The sequence below is a fragment of the Monodelphis domestica genome, chromosome 2 (assembly GCF_027887165.1).
Source record: "Monodelphis domestica isolate mMonDom1 chromosome 2, mMonDom1.pri, whole genome shotgun sequence".
Classification (NCBI taxonomy): domain Eukaryota; kingdom Metazoa; phylum Chordata; class Mammalia; order Didelphimorphia; family Didelphidae; genus Monodelphis; species Monodelphis domestica.
In genome coordinates this window covers 443,012,145-443,028,911 of record NC_077228.1, presented here as the reverse complement: position 1 = coordinate 443,028,911, position 16,767 = coordinate 443,012,145, and the positions used below count along the sequence as shown (strand labels likewise).

Here is a 16,767-nt window from a genome sequence, read left to right as displayed (position 1 = left end):
AGTCTAATTTAAATTGAGGCAGACAAAACCCATTTCTTGTTGTTGTTTTTTTTTTTAATGTTTTTAAGAAATCTGGTAGACCAAATCTATTTCTAGTAGCTAGATGGCACAGTAGATATAGTACTTGACCTGAAGAGATAAAGAGCTGTGTTCAAATTTGACCTCCTATACTTTCCAGCTCTGTGACCCTGGGCAAATTGCTTAACCCCCATTACCTAGCCCTTACTGCTCTTCTGCCTTAGAACCAATTCATAGTATTGATTCTAAGACAGGTCAGTGTTAAAGAAAAAGAGATGATACTTTAGGTGAACCATAAAGGGAGCCAGAGGTTCAGGTCAGGAGATAGAGCATTCTTGGCATAGTCATATATGGGGAACAGTAAGGAAGGGTGAGTTGAGAGGGGAAAGGGAATGTTATTTTTTTTAAACCCTTACCTTCCATTTTAGAATCAACATTAAGTATCAGTTTCAAGGCAGAAGAGCAATATGGCATAGGCAAGTGGGGTTTAGTGACTTGCTCAGAATCATACAGTTAGGAAGTATAGCCACCTATCTGCCCCAGAATATGTTCTTTTTGGACATGTTGAGTTTGAAATGCCTGTAGAATATCCAGGAGGAAGAAGAGTTTAGCAGACATAGGAGTATGGAGATCTGGAATCCATCTATATAGAGACAGATAATAATTGAACCCATGAGAACTGATGAAATTACCAAGAGAGAAGGGAAAGAGGTGGGGGAGGAGAGAGAGAAACAGACAGAGAGACAGACAGACAGACAGACAGACAGGCAGACAGAGACAAAGAGACAGAGAGAGAGAGAGAGATTCATATAATAACCCTCATATTATTGAGTTATATATATGGATAATACTTAGACTTCAAGCCTAAGCAAGATTTTGAATTCTAGCTTTGACTTAATAGCTAGGTGACCTTAGACAAATTTCTAACCTCTCTGAGCCTTAGAATATAAAGTGGGAATAATAAAATTGTAAAATAGGAATAATAAAAATTGTGTTCAATCAGGCATGTTGTGAGGAAAGCATTTTGTAAACCTGAAAGCACTATTTCAGTTTTTGTTATTTAGTTGTGTCCAACTCTTTGTGACCCCCATTTAAGATTTTCTTGGGAAAGATACTTGAGTGGTTTCTCATTTTCTTCTCTAGTTCACTTTACAGATGAAGAATTGAGGCAAGCCAGGTTAAGTGACTTGTCTAGGGTCACTCAGCTAGTATCTGAGGTTGGATTTGAACCCATAAAGATAAGTCTTCCTGATTCCAAGTCCAGTGTTCTATCCAAGGCACCACCTTGCTTCCCAAAAGCACTATAGAAACATTTATTACTAGAAAGGTAGAGGAACTGGGGTGGAGCTTCTCTCCTCCCCCTCTCCACTGTACCTGATGACATTTTTTTTTCCATTCTCCCACCGCTCTGCCCAGCAGCCCAATGGGAGTGCACAGGGGGTAAGGTGGGCAGCTCACAGGCAGTAGAGCTGAGGGAAGAGGAGTGCTGGGGTCACTCCTCTCCCCCTCTCTATACTTACTGAGGACATTCCTCACTTCACCCACCCCTCCACCCAGCAGCCCAATGGGAACTCTTTCTCCCGCTGCTGTGTGGGGTAAGGAGGGTGGGGAATGTACTTCATTCAGTTTGTGGGGTGGCTGGCATAGCACTTGGTCTGGGGGGTGGGGTGGAGACAGGGCTTGGCACTCCATTTCCAAAAGGTTCATCATCACTGGCCTAGCTTTTACTGTTCTTCTGCCTTAGAATTAATACTTAGGATTGATTCTAAGGCAAAAGGTAAGGAAATAAAGGAAGGAAGGAAGGAAGGAAAGAAAGAAGGAAGGAAGGAAGGAAGGAAGGAAGGAAGGAAGGAAGGAAGGAAGGAAGGAAGGAAGGGAGGGAGGGAGGGAGGGAGGGAGAGAGAGAGAGAGAGAGAGAGAGAGAGAGAGAGAGAGAGAGAGAGAGAGAGAGAGAGAGAGAGAGAGAGAGAGAGAGAGAGAGAGAAAGAAAGAAAGAAAGAAAGAAAGAAAGAAAGAAAGAAAGAAAGAAGAGAAAGAAAGAAGAGAAAGAAAAGAAAGAAAGAAAGATCATTGTCATAGATTCTCTTGTACCTGGAAGTTGACTCCTAGCTTCAGATGAGGTACCACATATAGACACAGCATATATAAAACCCAAGAAAATAGGAAATGCAGATTTCACCATTTCCAACAGCAAAATACAGTTCCCCGGCTACCTTCACATGGGTCATTGTACTTGGTGAGCTACACCCCCATTAAGGAAGTCTCTCAAGAATCTCAAATATTGCAGTCAGACCTTTTCCTAGCACATGTTTACTTGGGCCAAATCTGCCCCAAATTGCTTCACAATTATGATCAGCCTAATTAACTACTGGCGACAGGTACTGTTCATCTCCTTCCTTAAATCTTAAATCAACCAAATACTACACCCACACACTCATAATGATGAAACAATGAAGTTTAACTATGGCTGGCTCTGCTACATTCCACAGTCATAGTGTTGACTGACTCAGCTTCTAATCAGTACCACAACTTACACTAGCCATGGTCCTGACAATACTTAAAAAGTATTAAGGGGGATAGAGTGCCAGTTCTGGAGTGAGGAAGAGTCATCTTCTTGAGTTCAAATCTGACCACAGACACTTACTAGCTGTGTGACCCTAGATAAGTCACTTAAGCCTGTTTGCCTCAGTTCCTTCATCTGTAAAATGAGCTGGAGAAAGAAATGGCAAACCACTCGAGTATCTTTGCCAAGAAGACCCCAAATGGGATCACAAAGAGTTAGATACAACTGAAAAAAATGACTGAACAGCAACAAAAGACTTTTCAGAGTCCTTCCTTTGCATTCTCCACTGCTATGTGTACCATACCAGAGTGGCTTAAAAAAAAATCTGATTTCTCAAGCATCTAACCTAGGAAATGATTAATGGATGAGAAAAATAGACCTTTCACTATCTGTAAAATGGGTCAATTAATTTAAACTTGCAGTTCACTTTAAGTTCTTGGGGCTCTACTAGGGAGGAGAGAAAAGTGCTATAGGTCAGAAGCTATGACAAAGATGCCAAAATATCTGGATATTAGAAAAAAGATTTAATAAATCACTTAATTGAGATATATGACACTAAATATCTATGTTTCTAAATATATGAGTGTTTGGCACCATGTAAATCTTCATGCTATAAGAAAGAAGAAAAAAATAGAACTTTATTCATTCTAAAGGTAGTATGACATCATAAAAAAATCACTGGCCTGAGTATTAGGAGCCTTGGGTTTGAGTTGCGACTTTGTTACTTGCTAGTTATACCACCATGGCAAGACACTTGACTCCTCTGAGTATAAATTTTTCCTCATCTATAGATGAATAGCTTTGGACTTGATGGCATCTCAGGCCCTTTCCAGTTCTAACATCCTATGGCTATGAACATTCTTGAATGAAGATGAAAAAAATCATAGAGCATCCAACCTCCACCCCTAAATGACTAAAGAGTTAAAAATAAATCGGTGCTTTTGCATTAATCTGTCATCAGATAAGGGTAATTCCTCTTGTCAATTGTACCAAATGAACCAAGTAGAAAGCCCAAGTACAATATTTCCTTCTGAGTTGAAGCCACTACTCTTGCCAACACTCAGTGCTCTCTTGACTCTATTGATCAATCACTGCATTTCTTCTTTACAGCTTGCATAATCTTAATAAGCCACTTTCTTTTAATTCCCTGGAATAAGTGAGATCTCTGTTTTTAGCTCAGATCTATGACATTTTGTCTCTTCTGCTTTTTGTTCCACAACAACTTTCAATAGAGTTGAATAATCAGGAACAAATTTGGAATACTATTAAAGAAAATCAAAATAGATCTTAAGTTTGACTCACAGTTTATAGGTTACAGAAGGGAAAAAAAGATAAAAATCTCCTTTCAACACTTTTCCAGTACATTTCTGAACATTATTTTTAAAATTGGAGGCAGGTGGTACAGTGAATAGAACCTGGAGTCAGATAGTTTTAGATTCTAATAATATCCCTGCCATTTATTAGTGGTATAATTTTAAGCAAGTCACTTTACTTTGAAGTATCACAGGCAACTTACTCATAGATAGCTGTAATTGCTCTGTTAGTTGGAGTTCTCATGCCTGGAATTCCATACAACAACAAAATCATAGATCCTTTGAGAATTTTAAAATTAAGATCACTTGAAGGAGTACTGTTGCTTTTCCTCAAAAGAATGTAAATTTTATGAAAGCAGAAATTTATTTATCTGTTTCTTTTTGTACCCCTAGTCCCTAACACAATCTGGCGTAGGTACTGTAGGTGCTTAATATATGTTGAATGAACAAATAAGTGAAATTCTCATTGTAATTGTTAAGAGATCGCAATAATGTGTTTTATGTCCAAGGTGATTGTTCTGAATGGTGTCTGTGGCCCACAAAACTACTTATTTGGGGGTAGATTTAAGAATGAAGGTAGATTTTTTTTGGGAAAAGATTCATTTTATTCATCGCTCATCCCCACTTCTGCTTTTTCACTATATACCCACTTGTCACCTCTGCCACAATCGCCAGACTCTTTAATTTAGTTATTTTTCCAATTATTTCCTTTTTAGGTCCTTTAGTACTGTCTGTGTTAGCCAGGGTACTACGTAACTCTACAATTATGGATTCCAGAGCTTTGGGATTCCCAGTACTGGTGCATTTCATTTTGTCACCAAAGATAATGCATTTGCAAAGTGGTTTTCAGATTTGAGGGTACAGTCTATGACCAGGAGATAAGGTACAAGTAAACAGGACCAAGTAGGCTACAACCTTGGCCCCCATTGGCATCAGACTGAGTATTTTGTTAAAGCTATAGAGAGAATTGTACAAATATGTATGAAAGGTGACAAAGTTAGTTAAAAGAAGTTTACAACATGCTATCACTTTTTTATTATGATGTACTTTCTATCTGCATAGTTTAAAGTGAAAGTATCTCTTGATTTTATAACAGATTTTATTTGTAAAGTACAGAGTGATGGGGGATAGATAGCACAGCAGATAAAGTGCCTTGCCAGGAGTTGGAAAGGCCTTGGTTCATATCTGATCTAAGATACATCTTTAAGTTTTGTGACCCTGGGCAAGTCACTTAATCCCAATTGCCTAGCATTTGCCACTCTTCTTTCTTAGAATTGATCCTAAAACAGAAGATACAGTTTTAAAATACATAAATAATAAAGTACAGGGTGTTCCAAAAGTCTTTCTGTAAGCCTAAGATTTAATGACTTAGAATTACACTAAGACTTTGGGAATAACTGGTATGTTTAAATTTATAAAAATTATATAATGTATTTAGGGATTTAGAATAGCATTCTTCACCTTTCCTGTGTCATGGACTCCTTCGACAAGCTGCTGCAGTCTATAGACTCTTTTTCAGAATTATGTTTTATGTTCCTATTTATGAAGTGCATAGGATTACAAAGGAAGTCAACTATATTGAAATGTAATTAGCAAAATATTTTAAAAACAACCTCTTGGACCCTAGTATAAGTTTAGAGGAGCCCCATGGTAACTCCAAAGGAATTCTTTGTAATGTAAATCAACCTTCATGTTTTCTTCTATGGCATTTTCTAAAAACACTATAAAGATGCTTGGGTGGCAATGCTACATTGTTCCTCCCTTAAGGCAATATTAATGATCCATCACTACAAAATAATCCTGCAGCCAAAAAAATTACAATAAAGTGCTTTTAGCTCAATTATTTATGATTTTAAAATGAATCTAAATAACCTCAAATAAGTTATAGCCAGTTCTGGAAGGTGGAGAGAAAAAAAAAACACCCATACATCTTTTGCTAAGAAAACCAAATATCAATTTAGGTCAAAAGCATCTGAGAGAATATTATTGTTAAATAAGAGTAAAACTGTTTGTCTTTGCAAATGCGGAATGTCTTTTTGTCTTTTTGGACACATCTTTCTTATTCTGCTTTTATTACATGCACCTGGGATTATAACTATGGTAGGAAAAGCAGGTGTTTAATCAGAGTTCAAAATTTTCAAGGGCACCAATAGTTCAGCAGAATAGAAACTAAGAAGTTTAGCAAGAATGATTCATTTAAATTGGAAACTATAAGATGGTATATGTTGCTACTTTGGCCCCCACACACCAGGTGAATTCTTCCTTAGCCAAGCCATGTCCTGCTCACTCCTACCCAACTGTTATGGCACTTACCATATGCATAGTTTAGACCTCCTGCCCTTTGTGCAAAAATGGCTAACGATGCCTGTCTATATATTACCTCAAAACGAAGGTAAGATATTCCATTTAGCAGTTGTAATTAGGTACTGAAGCTTCAGTGGCTTAATAGTTCCCAAGGACTTTTGGGATACTTTTTATTAGTTTGACCTATGCTTTTTTTTTAAACCCTTACCTTTTGCCACCTTAGAGTCAATATTGTATATTGGCTCCAAGACAGAAGAGTGGTAAGGACTAGGCAATGGGGGTTAAGTGACCTGCACAGGGTCACACAGCCAGGAAGTATCTGAGACCAGATTTGAACCCAGGACTTCCCATCTCTAGGCCTGGCCCTCATTCCACTGAACCCCCTGGCTGCCTCTACCTAGCCCTTACCACTCTTTTGCCTTAGAACCAATATACAGTATTGATTTTTTTTAAAGTGCATTCTGTCTTTTTCTTTGTATCTTTGTCTCACCCCTCCTATTTCCTCTTAAAATAGTATTCTAAAGTATTAGAAATAACATGAGAGGAAAAATACATAATGAGATACTTTGTGAAGAAAGATAACATATCACAACTGCTTCATTCCAGGCCATGTGCCTCCTTCAGAAGTTAAAAAAAAAAGAATATTTTATATCTTTCAGCTCTATAATATCCCACATATTGTTCTACTTCGATGCCTCACTATGGCCTGGCATGGAGCTGGCCCTGAATTCTTGAAGGCCACCCATATCAGCAAAGGACAAGCTTTGGCAAGTCCTAACAACCTGGAAAGGCTTGAGTACCAGCCAAGTGACAAACTGTTATCCTAGCTAAATTCAGAGAGGCTCATCACCAGAAGATTTGTTATTTTTGGCTAAAGTGACTCATGAAACCATCTACTCTGGTGTCAAGGGATTTGCCATCCATATTAATGTAGAGAGGATCTACACTGGCAAAAACCATAGACTAAAAAAATTAAACTTATTATTACTACATTATCACATATTTTACATGTAAAAGCTTTAAACATTCACTAAAATTTTTTTGATTTCCAAATATTCTCCCTCCTCCCATTCCCTGACACAATAAGCCATTTTACATAAGTCTATACCTGTACAATCTTACAAAATAGTTCCATAAAAATAAAAGATCTTTAAAAGATACCATAATAAAAAGATCTTTTATTGTTGCATATTTCTCTATTAATATTTATTTTTTCTATTTTTGCTTTGGAATAAGTAATGGTATCTGGGGGCAAGAAATTTTATACTGATGGAATATTTGGTACCAGAATAAATTGATCTTGTTGTGAGGTACAGGAAAGCAGGCTGAATTTGGAATCAGAAAACCTGTTTTCATATCCCGGTTCTGCATGTTACATGTATAAACTGGGGGAAGTTATATAACCTCTCTAGGTCTCAGTTTATTCATCTGTTTAAAAAAAAGAGAAGATTGAATTAGATGACCTCCAAAATATAACCTACCTTGCTATTCAATAACTACCTAATTCATTATTGGTATCATCAAGCCTGTCTCTAACATCAATACTATTAGATGAAAAATCTGTCTTGCAACCATCTTATTTGCCTACAAATCCCCCAAAGACTTTGAAGTTCTTTTCCAGCTCTAAATCTACGATAATATTTTCTTGTGAGTAAATGGTCGGTAACTTCAAGAAGAAATGAGAGGAACTATGGGAGCAGAAACACAGAAGAAAAACATTTACTTGATTGGATGGGCCAACGGGGATATAATTGGGGGATGTAGACTCTAATGCAAATATTAATAATATGGCCATAGGTTTTGATCAATGTCACATGTAAAACCCAGTGGAATTGCTCGTTGGCTATGGGAGGGGGGAGGGAGGAGGAGAGGGAAAGAACATGAATCATATTACCATGGAAAAATATCCAAAATTAATTAAATAAATAAATACATTTAAAAAAAAGAAATGAGAGCTTTGGGGCTTCTATGATAAAGAACCAAGTTGGCTAGCTATGAAGGAGGTATTTGATTAATCAGTGTATAACAATGATAATAGTATAGCCCTGGTGTCAGTTAAAATGTATGCCTTCTTATGATGGTAGAGAGCTATCATGACTTTTGCAAGTTCTTGAATATGGGTCAAAAGCCAGTCTTTCCTATGAGTGTGCCTTACTTTAAACAAATCTGAATATATTATATGCTATATTATATATAATATATTAATATCCAGAGTAGCATTATTTGGTTAATAAAATGTTTCTCTAGGACTCCATATAAAACCCAGTGAACTTTAAGTCTTTCATTTTTAAAATTTATTGTACTTACTGCTTTTTAGGGATGCCTCTATTACATAAGCAAATGAAGATATTGGATTTTCTGAGCCTTGATTTCCTCACCTGTACAATGGACATAATATCTAGATAGCCTCCCTACCCTCATAGGTTCATTGTGAGGTTCAAAAGATACGATGAGTATAATATATTGTGCAGACCTTAAAGCACTATATATAAAAGTCAGCTATCATTATCATTACAAAGTTCAGTTCTCTTGAATTTAAATAAACAAAAGTCATTAAGTAGAATATAGTGTATAGAGCTACCTGTCCTTCAAACCAGGAAGACTTGAGTTCAAGTCCTTCCTCTGACATTCTGGCAATGTAACCCTGAGGAGTCATTTAGCCTTTCAATACTCTGGTAGGTGTTGAATACAGGGGTCACAAATGGCCACAACACCCCCTTGAAGCCTGAACCAGATTAAAATGTGATTAGGAAATGTTTAACAAAATAAATAAAAATACAATATGGGAAATGGTCATTTGTGGTTCTCTAAGTCAATATGCAACCAGCAGGGATCCATTTCTAATAAATCTGATATTGCTGGTAACTAATTCTCTAACAATTAGAGAATGTATTAGATATATAATAATCTATCTAATATATATCTAATAATATATTAATAACTGGAGAAGAATTAGCTAATTCTCTAATAATTATCTGGTAATTAATTCTCTAAGTTGCAAAGAAACGGCTGACCTGCATTGATAGAGGGAGTTTCTTATGCAAGTGAAATTCACAGGTCCAGTTCCTATCCTTATCCTTCTGTCCTAATAATCATCATTTACTGCAGCTCTAATATAGAAGCTGTCCAAAAAGATTTCAGGGTTTTGTACCAGTATGATATATAAGAGAGAAAAGTGTTCTAAGGTGATATGTTCCAGGGTGAATTGACAGCTCCCCAAAATATAATCCACATTGCTATTTAGTAACTTCCTAATGCATTATTGGTACCATCAATACTTTCGGTGGGACGATGAAAAATCAGTCATGCAACCACCTTGCTTGTTCACAAATCTCCAAATAACTTCTTTCTCTTCTTCCATCCTCCCTGCAACTGATTAATCAGTTTCACTGAATTAGCCAGCTGGCTTGGTTAATTTAGAGGCAGTTTTAGATGCTTTACCCATCAAGTGCTCATTTAAACAAATGTTAACAGTTACTCTGTAATGTAATCAAAGAGGAAGAAAGATAAATAAAGAATAAGCAAGAAGCATGTAGACCTCTCGAATACAGGACGAACTGGTCCACAGTGGTGGAAGCCTAGCAACAGCAGATAGCATCTTCCCTACCTTTGGTTCCTTTTCCTGTCTCTTTCTTTTCATCTGTTCTCCAGGGCAGGGTGGGATGATTCCAGGAAATGACAGAGGACAGTCTAGCGGAGCATCAAGGCCCTGACTTCCACATCAAGAAACCAAGGGAAGTATTGGGTTCTGTGGCTTGTGCTGTGATTGAAAGGTCGTTGCAGAGTTCCTGTGACTTTGCAGGAATGCAGGCAGCTGCTCCCTTGGCCTGAATTACCCATTTTTCCAGAGGAGCTTCCGCTGGGTCAAAAGCATGAATTTTAAATAGCAGCTGGCAACTTGCCCCTCTGGCCAGTCCCCACCCAGCCTTTCCTAATTGTTTTGGTGGTTATTTTCTTTATTTTGTTTGCTTCTTTGTTTTGAATTTTGGGGAGAGCTAATCAACCTGCTTGCAGAATCCAGGCAAGATATGGTTATGGAAAGGATGAGTGGTAGAGATACCAAGGCACACTACAAAAGAGGGGATGACTTGCTGCCCCCTTTTGGACTTTATTGGTATGACTTCCTATGTAAAGAGTTGCAATTATATTTAGGAATGATTTTCTTTACTAAAGATCTGGGATTTGGGATTCGTCCTTTTTTCTTTAATCCCTACCTTCTGTCTTAGGGTCAATATTGTATATTGGTTCCAAGGCAGAAGAGCAGTAAGGGCTAGTCAATGGAGGTTGACATAGCTGGAAATGTCTAAGGTCAAATTTGAACCCAGAACTTCCCATCTTAAGGTTTGACTCTCAATCTACTGAGCCACCTAGCTGCCTCCTTCAATTCTTTTTGAGCTTGAGGAAGAGAATTTGGCTGAAGGCACAAGTATCACTGTACACATAGAGAATGGTTGTCAAGTTGGAAGGGACCTCAAAGTCAAAATCCCTTATTTTATGGATGAGGTAACAGAAGTCCAGAGAAGTTAAATAACTTGTCTAAGGTTATTACATAGATAGCAAACGAGAGAGTGAGGATCTGAACCAAGCTCTTTTGGGCTCCAAATCAAATACTCTGCCCCACTCTGAATTCAGACAATTCTCTCCTATTAAATAACAACCTCTCTTCTCCTCTCCTCCCTTCTTCATCAGTTACAGGCCATAGGAAGATAAATATTTGCCAAATTTGATCAATGAATAGGTATTTATTAAGCACCTATTTTGTGTTGGGCACTGTGCTGATGCTGAGGGGACAAATACAAAGAATAAAACAACTCTTATTTGCAAAGAGTTTACATTATTGAATTGAAGAACAATAAAAGATCTTCTATAGGATCAAGGAACAAAAGATTTACTCAGAAGGGACCTTAGAAGTCATTGAGTACACATCTCTCATGTGAAAACTGAAGAGAGAAGAGAAGTGAAATGACTTGCCCATAGTCATCCATCTAGCAAGTGTCTGGGTTGCAATTCCAACCTGACTTCTTGACTCCAAATCCAGTACAACTTACTTATTTACCATGCTTCCTTACAGCGTAGGTATTATAACAAAATGGCAGAACCCATCTATGGAACTTGCCTTGAGTCAGTAACTGGAGCTTCTGTTGATAGCTCCAGAATCTCTTTGCTTTGTGACTCTTCTATTCAGAGACTGTATCCAAGATTTTGTGGTGAGGAAAAAGAGCCACTTTCCCTTTGACTGTTGCATGACAGGCTGTCCTGTCCAGTACTCTTCCTGGCATTCCACAGCTATGCCTCACAGCAATCTTATATCATGTCTTTTGCCTGTTCTATTTGGCAAACAGTACCTCCTTACCTAAATCCCGCTACCATTTCTCCTCTACAAAAGTCCAGAGAAACTGGGACACAGCAGATATAGATTTTGTGCTGGTCTTCTGGTTACATTTCAGGATTTGCTTAGTTAATCATCAAACTTTCAGTGGTTTTAAATTTCCATAGGGAGTGCTGAAGAGATTACTCAAGAAGACTATGCAAGCTTGGTGTCTGGGCAAGTCCAAGTCTCAAGGCCACCAAGTAGAACATAACCCTTGCTCTGTAAATCTTTAGTTTGGTTAGGTTAAGGTGTTAGATGGCTGGAATTATCATTGTTTGATTGATTGGTTGGACAAATTATTGCAGTTTCCAGGGATTGTAGCAAAGCACTGTGTCCATGGAAAGTGATTAACTGCGAATTTGATGAAGATTATAGGCTAATGCTTCTCCCTTCTTCTAGGAAAATTCTCGTTGATTTCTGTAATTATTAGTGATTCGGAGGATTTTTGCATATGTTCATTGCTAGCTTGTATTTCTTGTTTTGAAGGTTGCCTTTTCATATGTTTTGATCATTTATCTATTGGGAAATGACTCTTGTCCTTATGAATTTGCACTTATTTAAATAAAATCTCCCTAGTGCAAGGCACTATGTATACAATGTCAAAAATTAAACAGTCTCTGCCCTTAAACAGTTTATATTCTAAGGGGGAGTGGGGAGACAACATATCCACATTTAAGAATTTATAAAATAAATATGAAGTAATTGCAGGAGAGGAGGACTGGGGTGATAGGAAAAATTTTAGTGATAAATCTTGGAGCATTGACCAAAGAAACGGAACAAAATAAAAATCACTGAGGAAGTTGCAAGAATTTTCCTGGAATTTAATAGCTTTCTAAGTGGTTCACAGTGAAGGTTTTTAGTGATTAAGGAAGTGAATTCGTGCTGTTCTGGCTAATGAGATTGTTCTCCTGTCTCCCTCCTCCAGCCCACCTGCTGTGATTTGATATGTTGTGGTTAAACTTTACTAAAGAAGTGGAACTATTCCAATGTTCTCATTCTAGTTTTTAATGAAGATTCAAATTTTAGCTTCTCAGATGCCAGTAAGATGCAGGAAATGGGAAAAAGGAGAGGCAGGAACCATGCTGCCCTGGAACTTAAATTCTATTAGTGTTTCCAGGAAGTTTTGACTTACAATCTTTCCTTGCGTTCAAGTTAGAAAACAAAAAATGAAGTTTCATGAATAAAGGAAGGGTAAGATCTTTAATAAGTAGAAAAATAAAAGTGAAAATAATTCTGAAGTTCTACCTCACAATTGCAGATTGGTTAGGATGGGGAAAGAAACAAAGGAAAATTGGTTGATAAGTCATTTTGGGAATCTACTTGTTAATAAATTCTCCTTTAAAAATTAGTAATAAACTATATGTCCTCTCTATTATCCTAAATCTTCCTTCTCTTTCTCTTTGAAAAAGTCATCTATATTTTGAGCAACTATTTCCTCTCTCCCTTCTAGCTTTGATCTAATCATTGTATTGAAACTGTACTCTCCAAAGCTACTAACAATTTATTCATTTCCAAATAGAAAACTCTCTTCTCAGTAATCATTCTCCTTTTCACCTTTGCTGTTTTGGAAACTACCTTAAGAGATAGAATAAAGAAGGAGAAGGTGAAAGTAAAAGGTAGAAAAGACAAGACAAGGTAAGTAAGAACATGAAGGTGAAGAGAATAGAGGGCTAAGCAAACTGACTGGATTGGTGGAAGGGGCAAATGGGTTTTTAAAAAGTTTCAACTCTTAAATATGATATCAGTTATACATATGAAGCCATGCAAAATATTTCCATATTAACTATGTCACAACAAAAAGCAAAAAATAAATAAAATAAAGTGACAAAATTATACTTCAGTTTACACTCAGAGTTCATCAGTTTTCTCTCTCTGGAAGGTGAATAGCATTTTTTTCATCATGAGTCTTCTGGAATGGTTCTGGATCATTGTATTGATCAGAGTAGCCAAGTCTTTCACAGTTGATCAACATTACAACATAGATGTTACTGTACACAATGATCTCCTTCTCACTTCATTTTGCATTACTTTATAGAGGCCTTGCCATTTTTTCCCCTGAAACCACTTCCCTCATCATCTACCACAGCACAACAGTTTTCTATCACAATGATATGCCTCAACTTGTTCAGCCATTCCCCAATTGGTGAGCATTCCTTCCATTTTTCAACTCTGCCATCTCAAAATGCTCCTTTACATTTTATTGTGCATATAGGTACCTTTGATCTGTTTGGGGTACAAAACTAGTGGTATTGCAGAGTCAAAGGATATGTAAAGCTCTGTAGTGATTTAGACATGGTCCCATATTGTTCTCCAGAATGGTTGGACCAGTTCACAATTCTACCAATAGTTTAATGTACCTATTTTCCCTCATCTCCTCTACCATTTGTCATTTCTGATAGGTATGAGGTGGTACCTCAGAAATGTTTTAATTTTCATTTCTTTAATCAATAGAGATTTAGAGCATTTTTTTCATATGACTATAGAGAGCTTTGATTTCTTTCTTTCTTTTTTTTTAAACCCTTACCTTCCACTTTAGAATTAACATTAGGTGGGGGCAGCTAGGTGACTCAGTTAATAGAGATCCAGATCTAGAGACAGGAGGTCCTAGGTTCAGATCTGAACTCAGACACTTCCTAGCTGTGAGAGCCTGGGCAAGTCACTTAACCTCCATTGCCTAGCCCTTATCATTCTTCTGCCTTGGAACCAATACACAGTATTGATTCTAAGACAGAAGATAAGGATTGAAAAAAAATTAATATTAGAGGCCTCTGGTATTTAGGCCTGGCTCTCAATCTACTGAGCCACCCAGCTCCCCCAAACTTTGTTTCTTCTTCTGAAAGCTGTCTGTTCATGCCATTTGACCATTTATCAATTTAGGAATGGCTCTTATTTTTTAGAAATTTGACTCCATTTTCTTTATATTTAAGAAATGAGGCCTTTATCAGAGAAACTTGCTATACTTTTTAAGAAATATTATTTCATTGTTTGTGGTGCCTTTAATTGAAATGTAGTTTTCCTAATTGAGCCCTTTTTTTGTTTTTGCTTTGTCTGAGATCATGATTGCTACTCCTACATTTGTTACTTCAGTTGAAATAGGAGATTCTGCTTTAGTCTTTTATTTTAATTTTGTGTGTACTTCTGCTTTGTTTTAAGCTTTTCTTTGCAAACTTCTTTTATGTCTGAACATTTTCTCCTTTCTATCACCCTTTCCTTCTCCACTTTCCCTTTGTATTCCTATTTCTTATCCTTACATTTTTTTAGTTCATTCCAACATAATTGACTCATACTCAAGCCCTCTATGTAGACTTCTTCTAACTGCTCTTCTAATAATATGGTTCTTAGTAGTTACATGAATCATCTTCCCATATAGGAATATAAAGAGTTTAACTTTATTGAGTCATTTACAATTATTGATTTATATTAGCCTTTTTTATGCTTTTTTTGAGTCTTGTGTTTGAATGTCAAATTTTCTATTCGGCTCTGGTCTTTTCATAAGTAGTGCTTAAAAGTCCTCTACTTTATGAAATATCTGTGTTTCCCCAGAAATATTGTTCTCAGTTTTGCTTAGTAGGTTGTTCTTGGTTGTAATTCTATCACTTTTGCTTTCCAGAATATCATATTCTAAGCCCTCTGCTCCTTTAATATGGAAGCTAATAAATCTTGTGTGATCATGACTGTGATGCCACAATATCTGAATTGTTTCTTTCTGTCTACTTGAAATATTTTCTCCTTGACTTGGGAGCTCTTGAATTTAGCTTTAATAGTTCTGGAAGTTTTCAATTTAGGATCTCTTTCAGGAGGCAATTGATGGATTCTTTTAATTTCTATTTTACCCTCTGGATCCAAGATATCAGGGCAGTTTTCCTTGATAATTTCTTTAAAAATGATGTATAGTCTCTTTTTTTTAAACATAGCATTCTGGTAGTCCAATAATTCTTAAATGATCTCTCCTTAATGTATTTTCTGGACCAGTTGTTTTTCCAAAGAGATATTCCACATTTTTCTATGACTTTTTCATTCCTTTTACTTTGATTGTTTCTTGATGGTTCATGAAATTATTAGTTTACATTTTCCCAATTCTAATTTTTAAACAATTTTTACTTCAATGAATTTTTGTTCCTTTTCCCACTTGATTAGTTTTGCTTTTTAAGAAGTTCTTTTCTTCAGTGAATTTTTGTATCTCTTCTGTGTTAATTCTTTTTTCATTATTTTCTTGCTCACTCATTTCTTTTCCTAATTTTTCCTCTCCCACTTTCCTCTCTTTCTTTAACTCTTCCAGGAATTTCTTGTTGGGTTTATGTTTAATAGACTTTTTCTTTGACTGTAGCAATTTTCACATTGCTTTTTTCTGAATTTATATATTAGTCTTCCCAACCACTCTAATAGCTTCATGATCAGCCTTTTTTTCTTTGCTCATTTTTCTGCCTTATTTTTTTACTTTGAACTTTTTGTTAAAGTTGGGCTTTGCTTACATGGGTTTAGGGGATGCACTGTCCCAAGCTTCAGAATTTTTCATGATACTCTTGAGAACTAGTTCTGAGGTCCTGCATGTTTTTAGTGTTTCCAAGGTTATATGATTTGAGGAGAGGTGTGGTTTATGTTCCCTTGGTCTTTGCTTTGGTCTTTACCCAGGAAGGGCTCTTGCTCTCCTGTAGTCACAGTATTAGCACTTTTTTTGGCCTTGTAGCTGGGACCAGGTGCCCTAATCTCAAGCCACCACAAGTACTAGTGATCCTCTCTGCCTTGTAAATGAGATCATGTCTCCTGCTCCCTTATGATTGACTATAAACACTCTTCTCCATCCTGGAACTGCAACCCAGAACTAGAAGCTATTCTTCTTTAAAAATGTTTGCATTATATAATTTCATCCATATATGTGAGTATATGTACATGTGTATCTTTATATATAATCTATTTGTCTATATTAAATTATTTTGCTTTACTATGAATATTTGTTAAAAGGTTTTTTTTTTTCTTTTTCCAGGAAAGAGATACATGGGGCAGAAAATTGTTCTTGGTTAAAAAAAAATTCAAGTTAATTCCTCCCCAAAAATCCAAAAAAAGATTAACTGCTGTTAACCAAGATTTTCCTAATAGTCTGCTGCTTAGAGAAAAAGAATTTTAACCACTAGAATCATCCTACTACTAAAATACTATAGAAGGCTGTTTTCTGTCTATTTAAGAGATCTGCACTCTTT

General features: G+C 36.5%; 1 protein-coding gene across 1 annotated transcript in view; it reads right to left on the bottom strand.

The window, feature by feature from the left end:
• The window catches only part of MAP3K4 (mitogen-activated protein kinase kinase kinase 4), a 216,830-nt gene extending 206,890 nt beyond the window's left edge, over positions 1-9,940 (bottom strand). Inside the window, exon 1 of the mRNA XM_056814361.1 lies at positions 9,806-9,940. The gene's annotated coding sequence lies outside the window, so the exon portion shown is untranslated. The remainder of the gene's footprint in view (positions 1-9,805) is intronic.
• Positions 9,941-16,767: the final 6,827 nt, after the last annotated feature.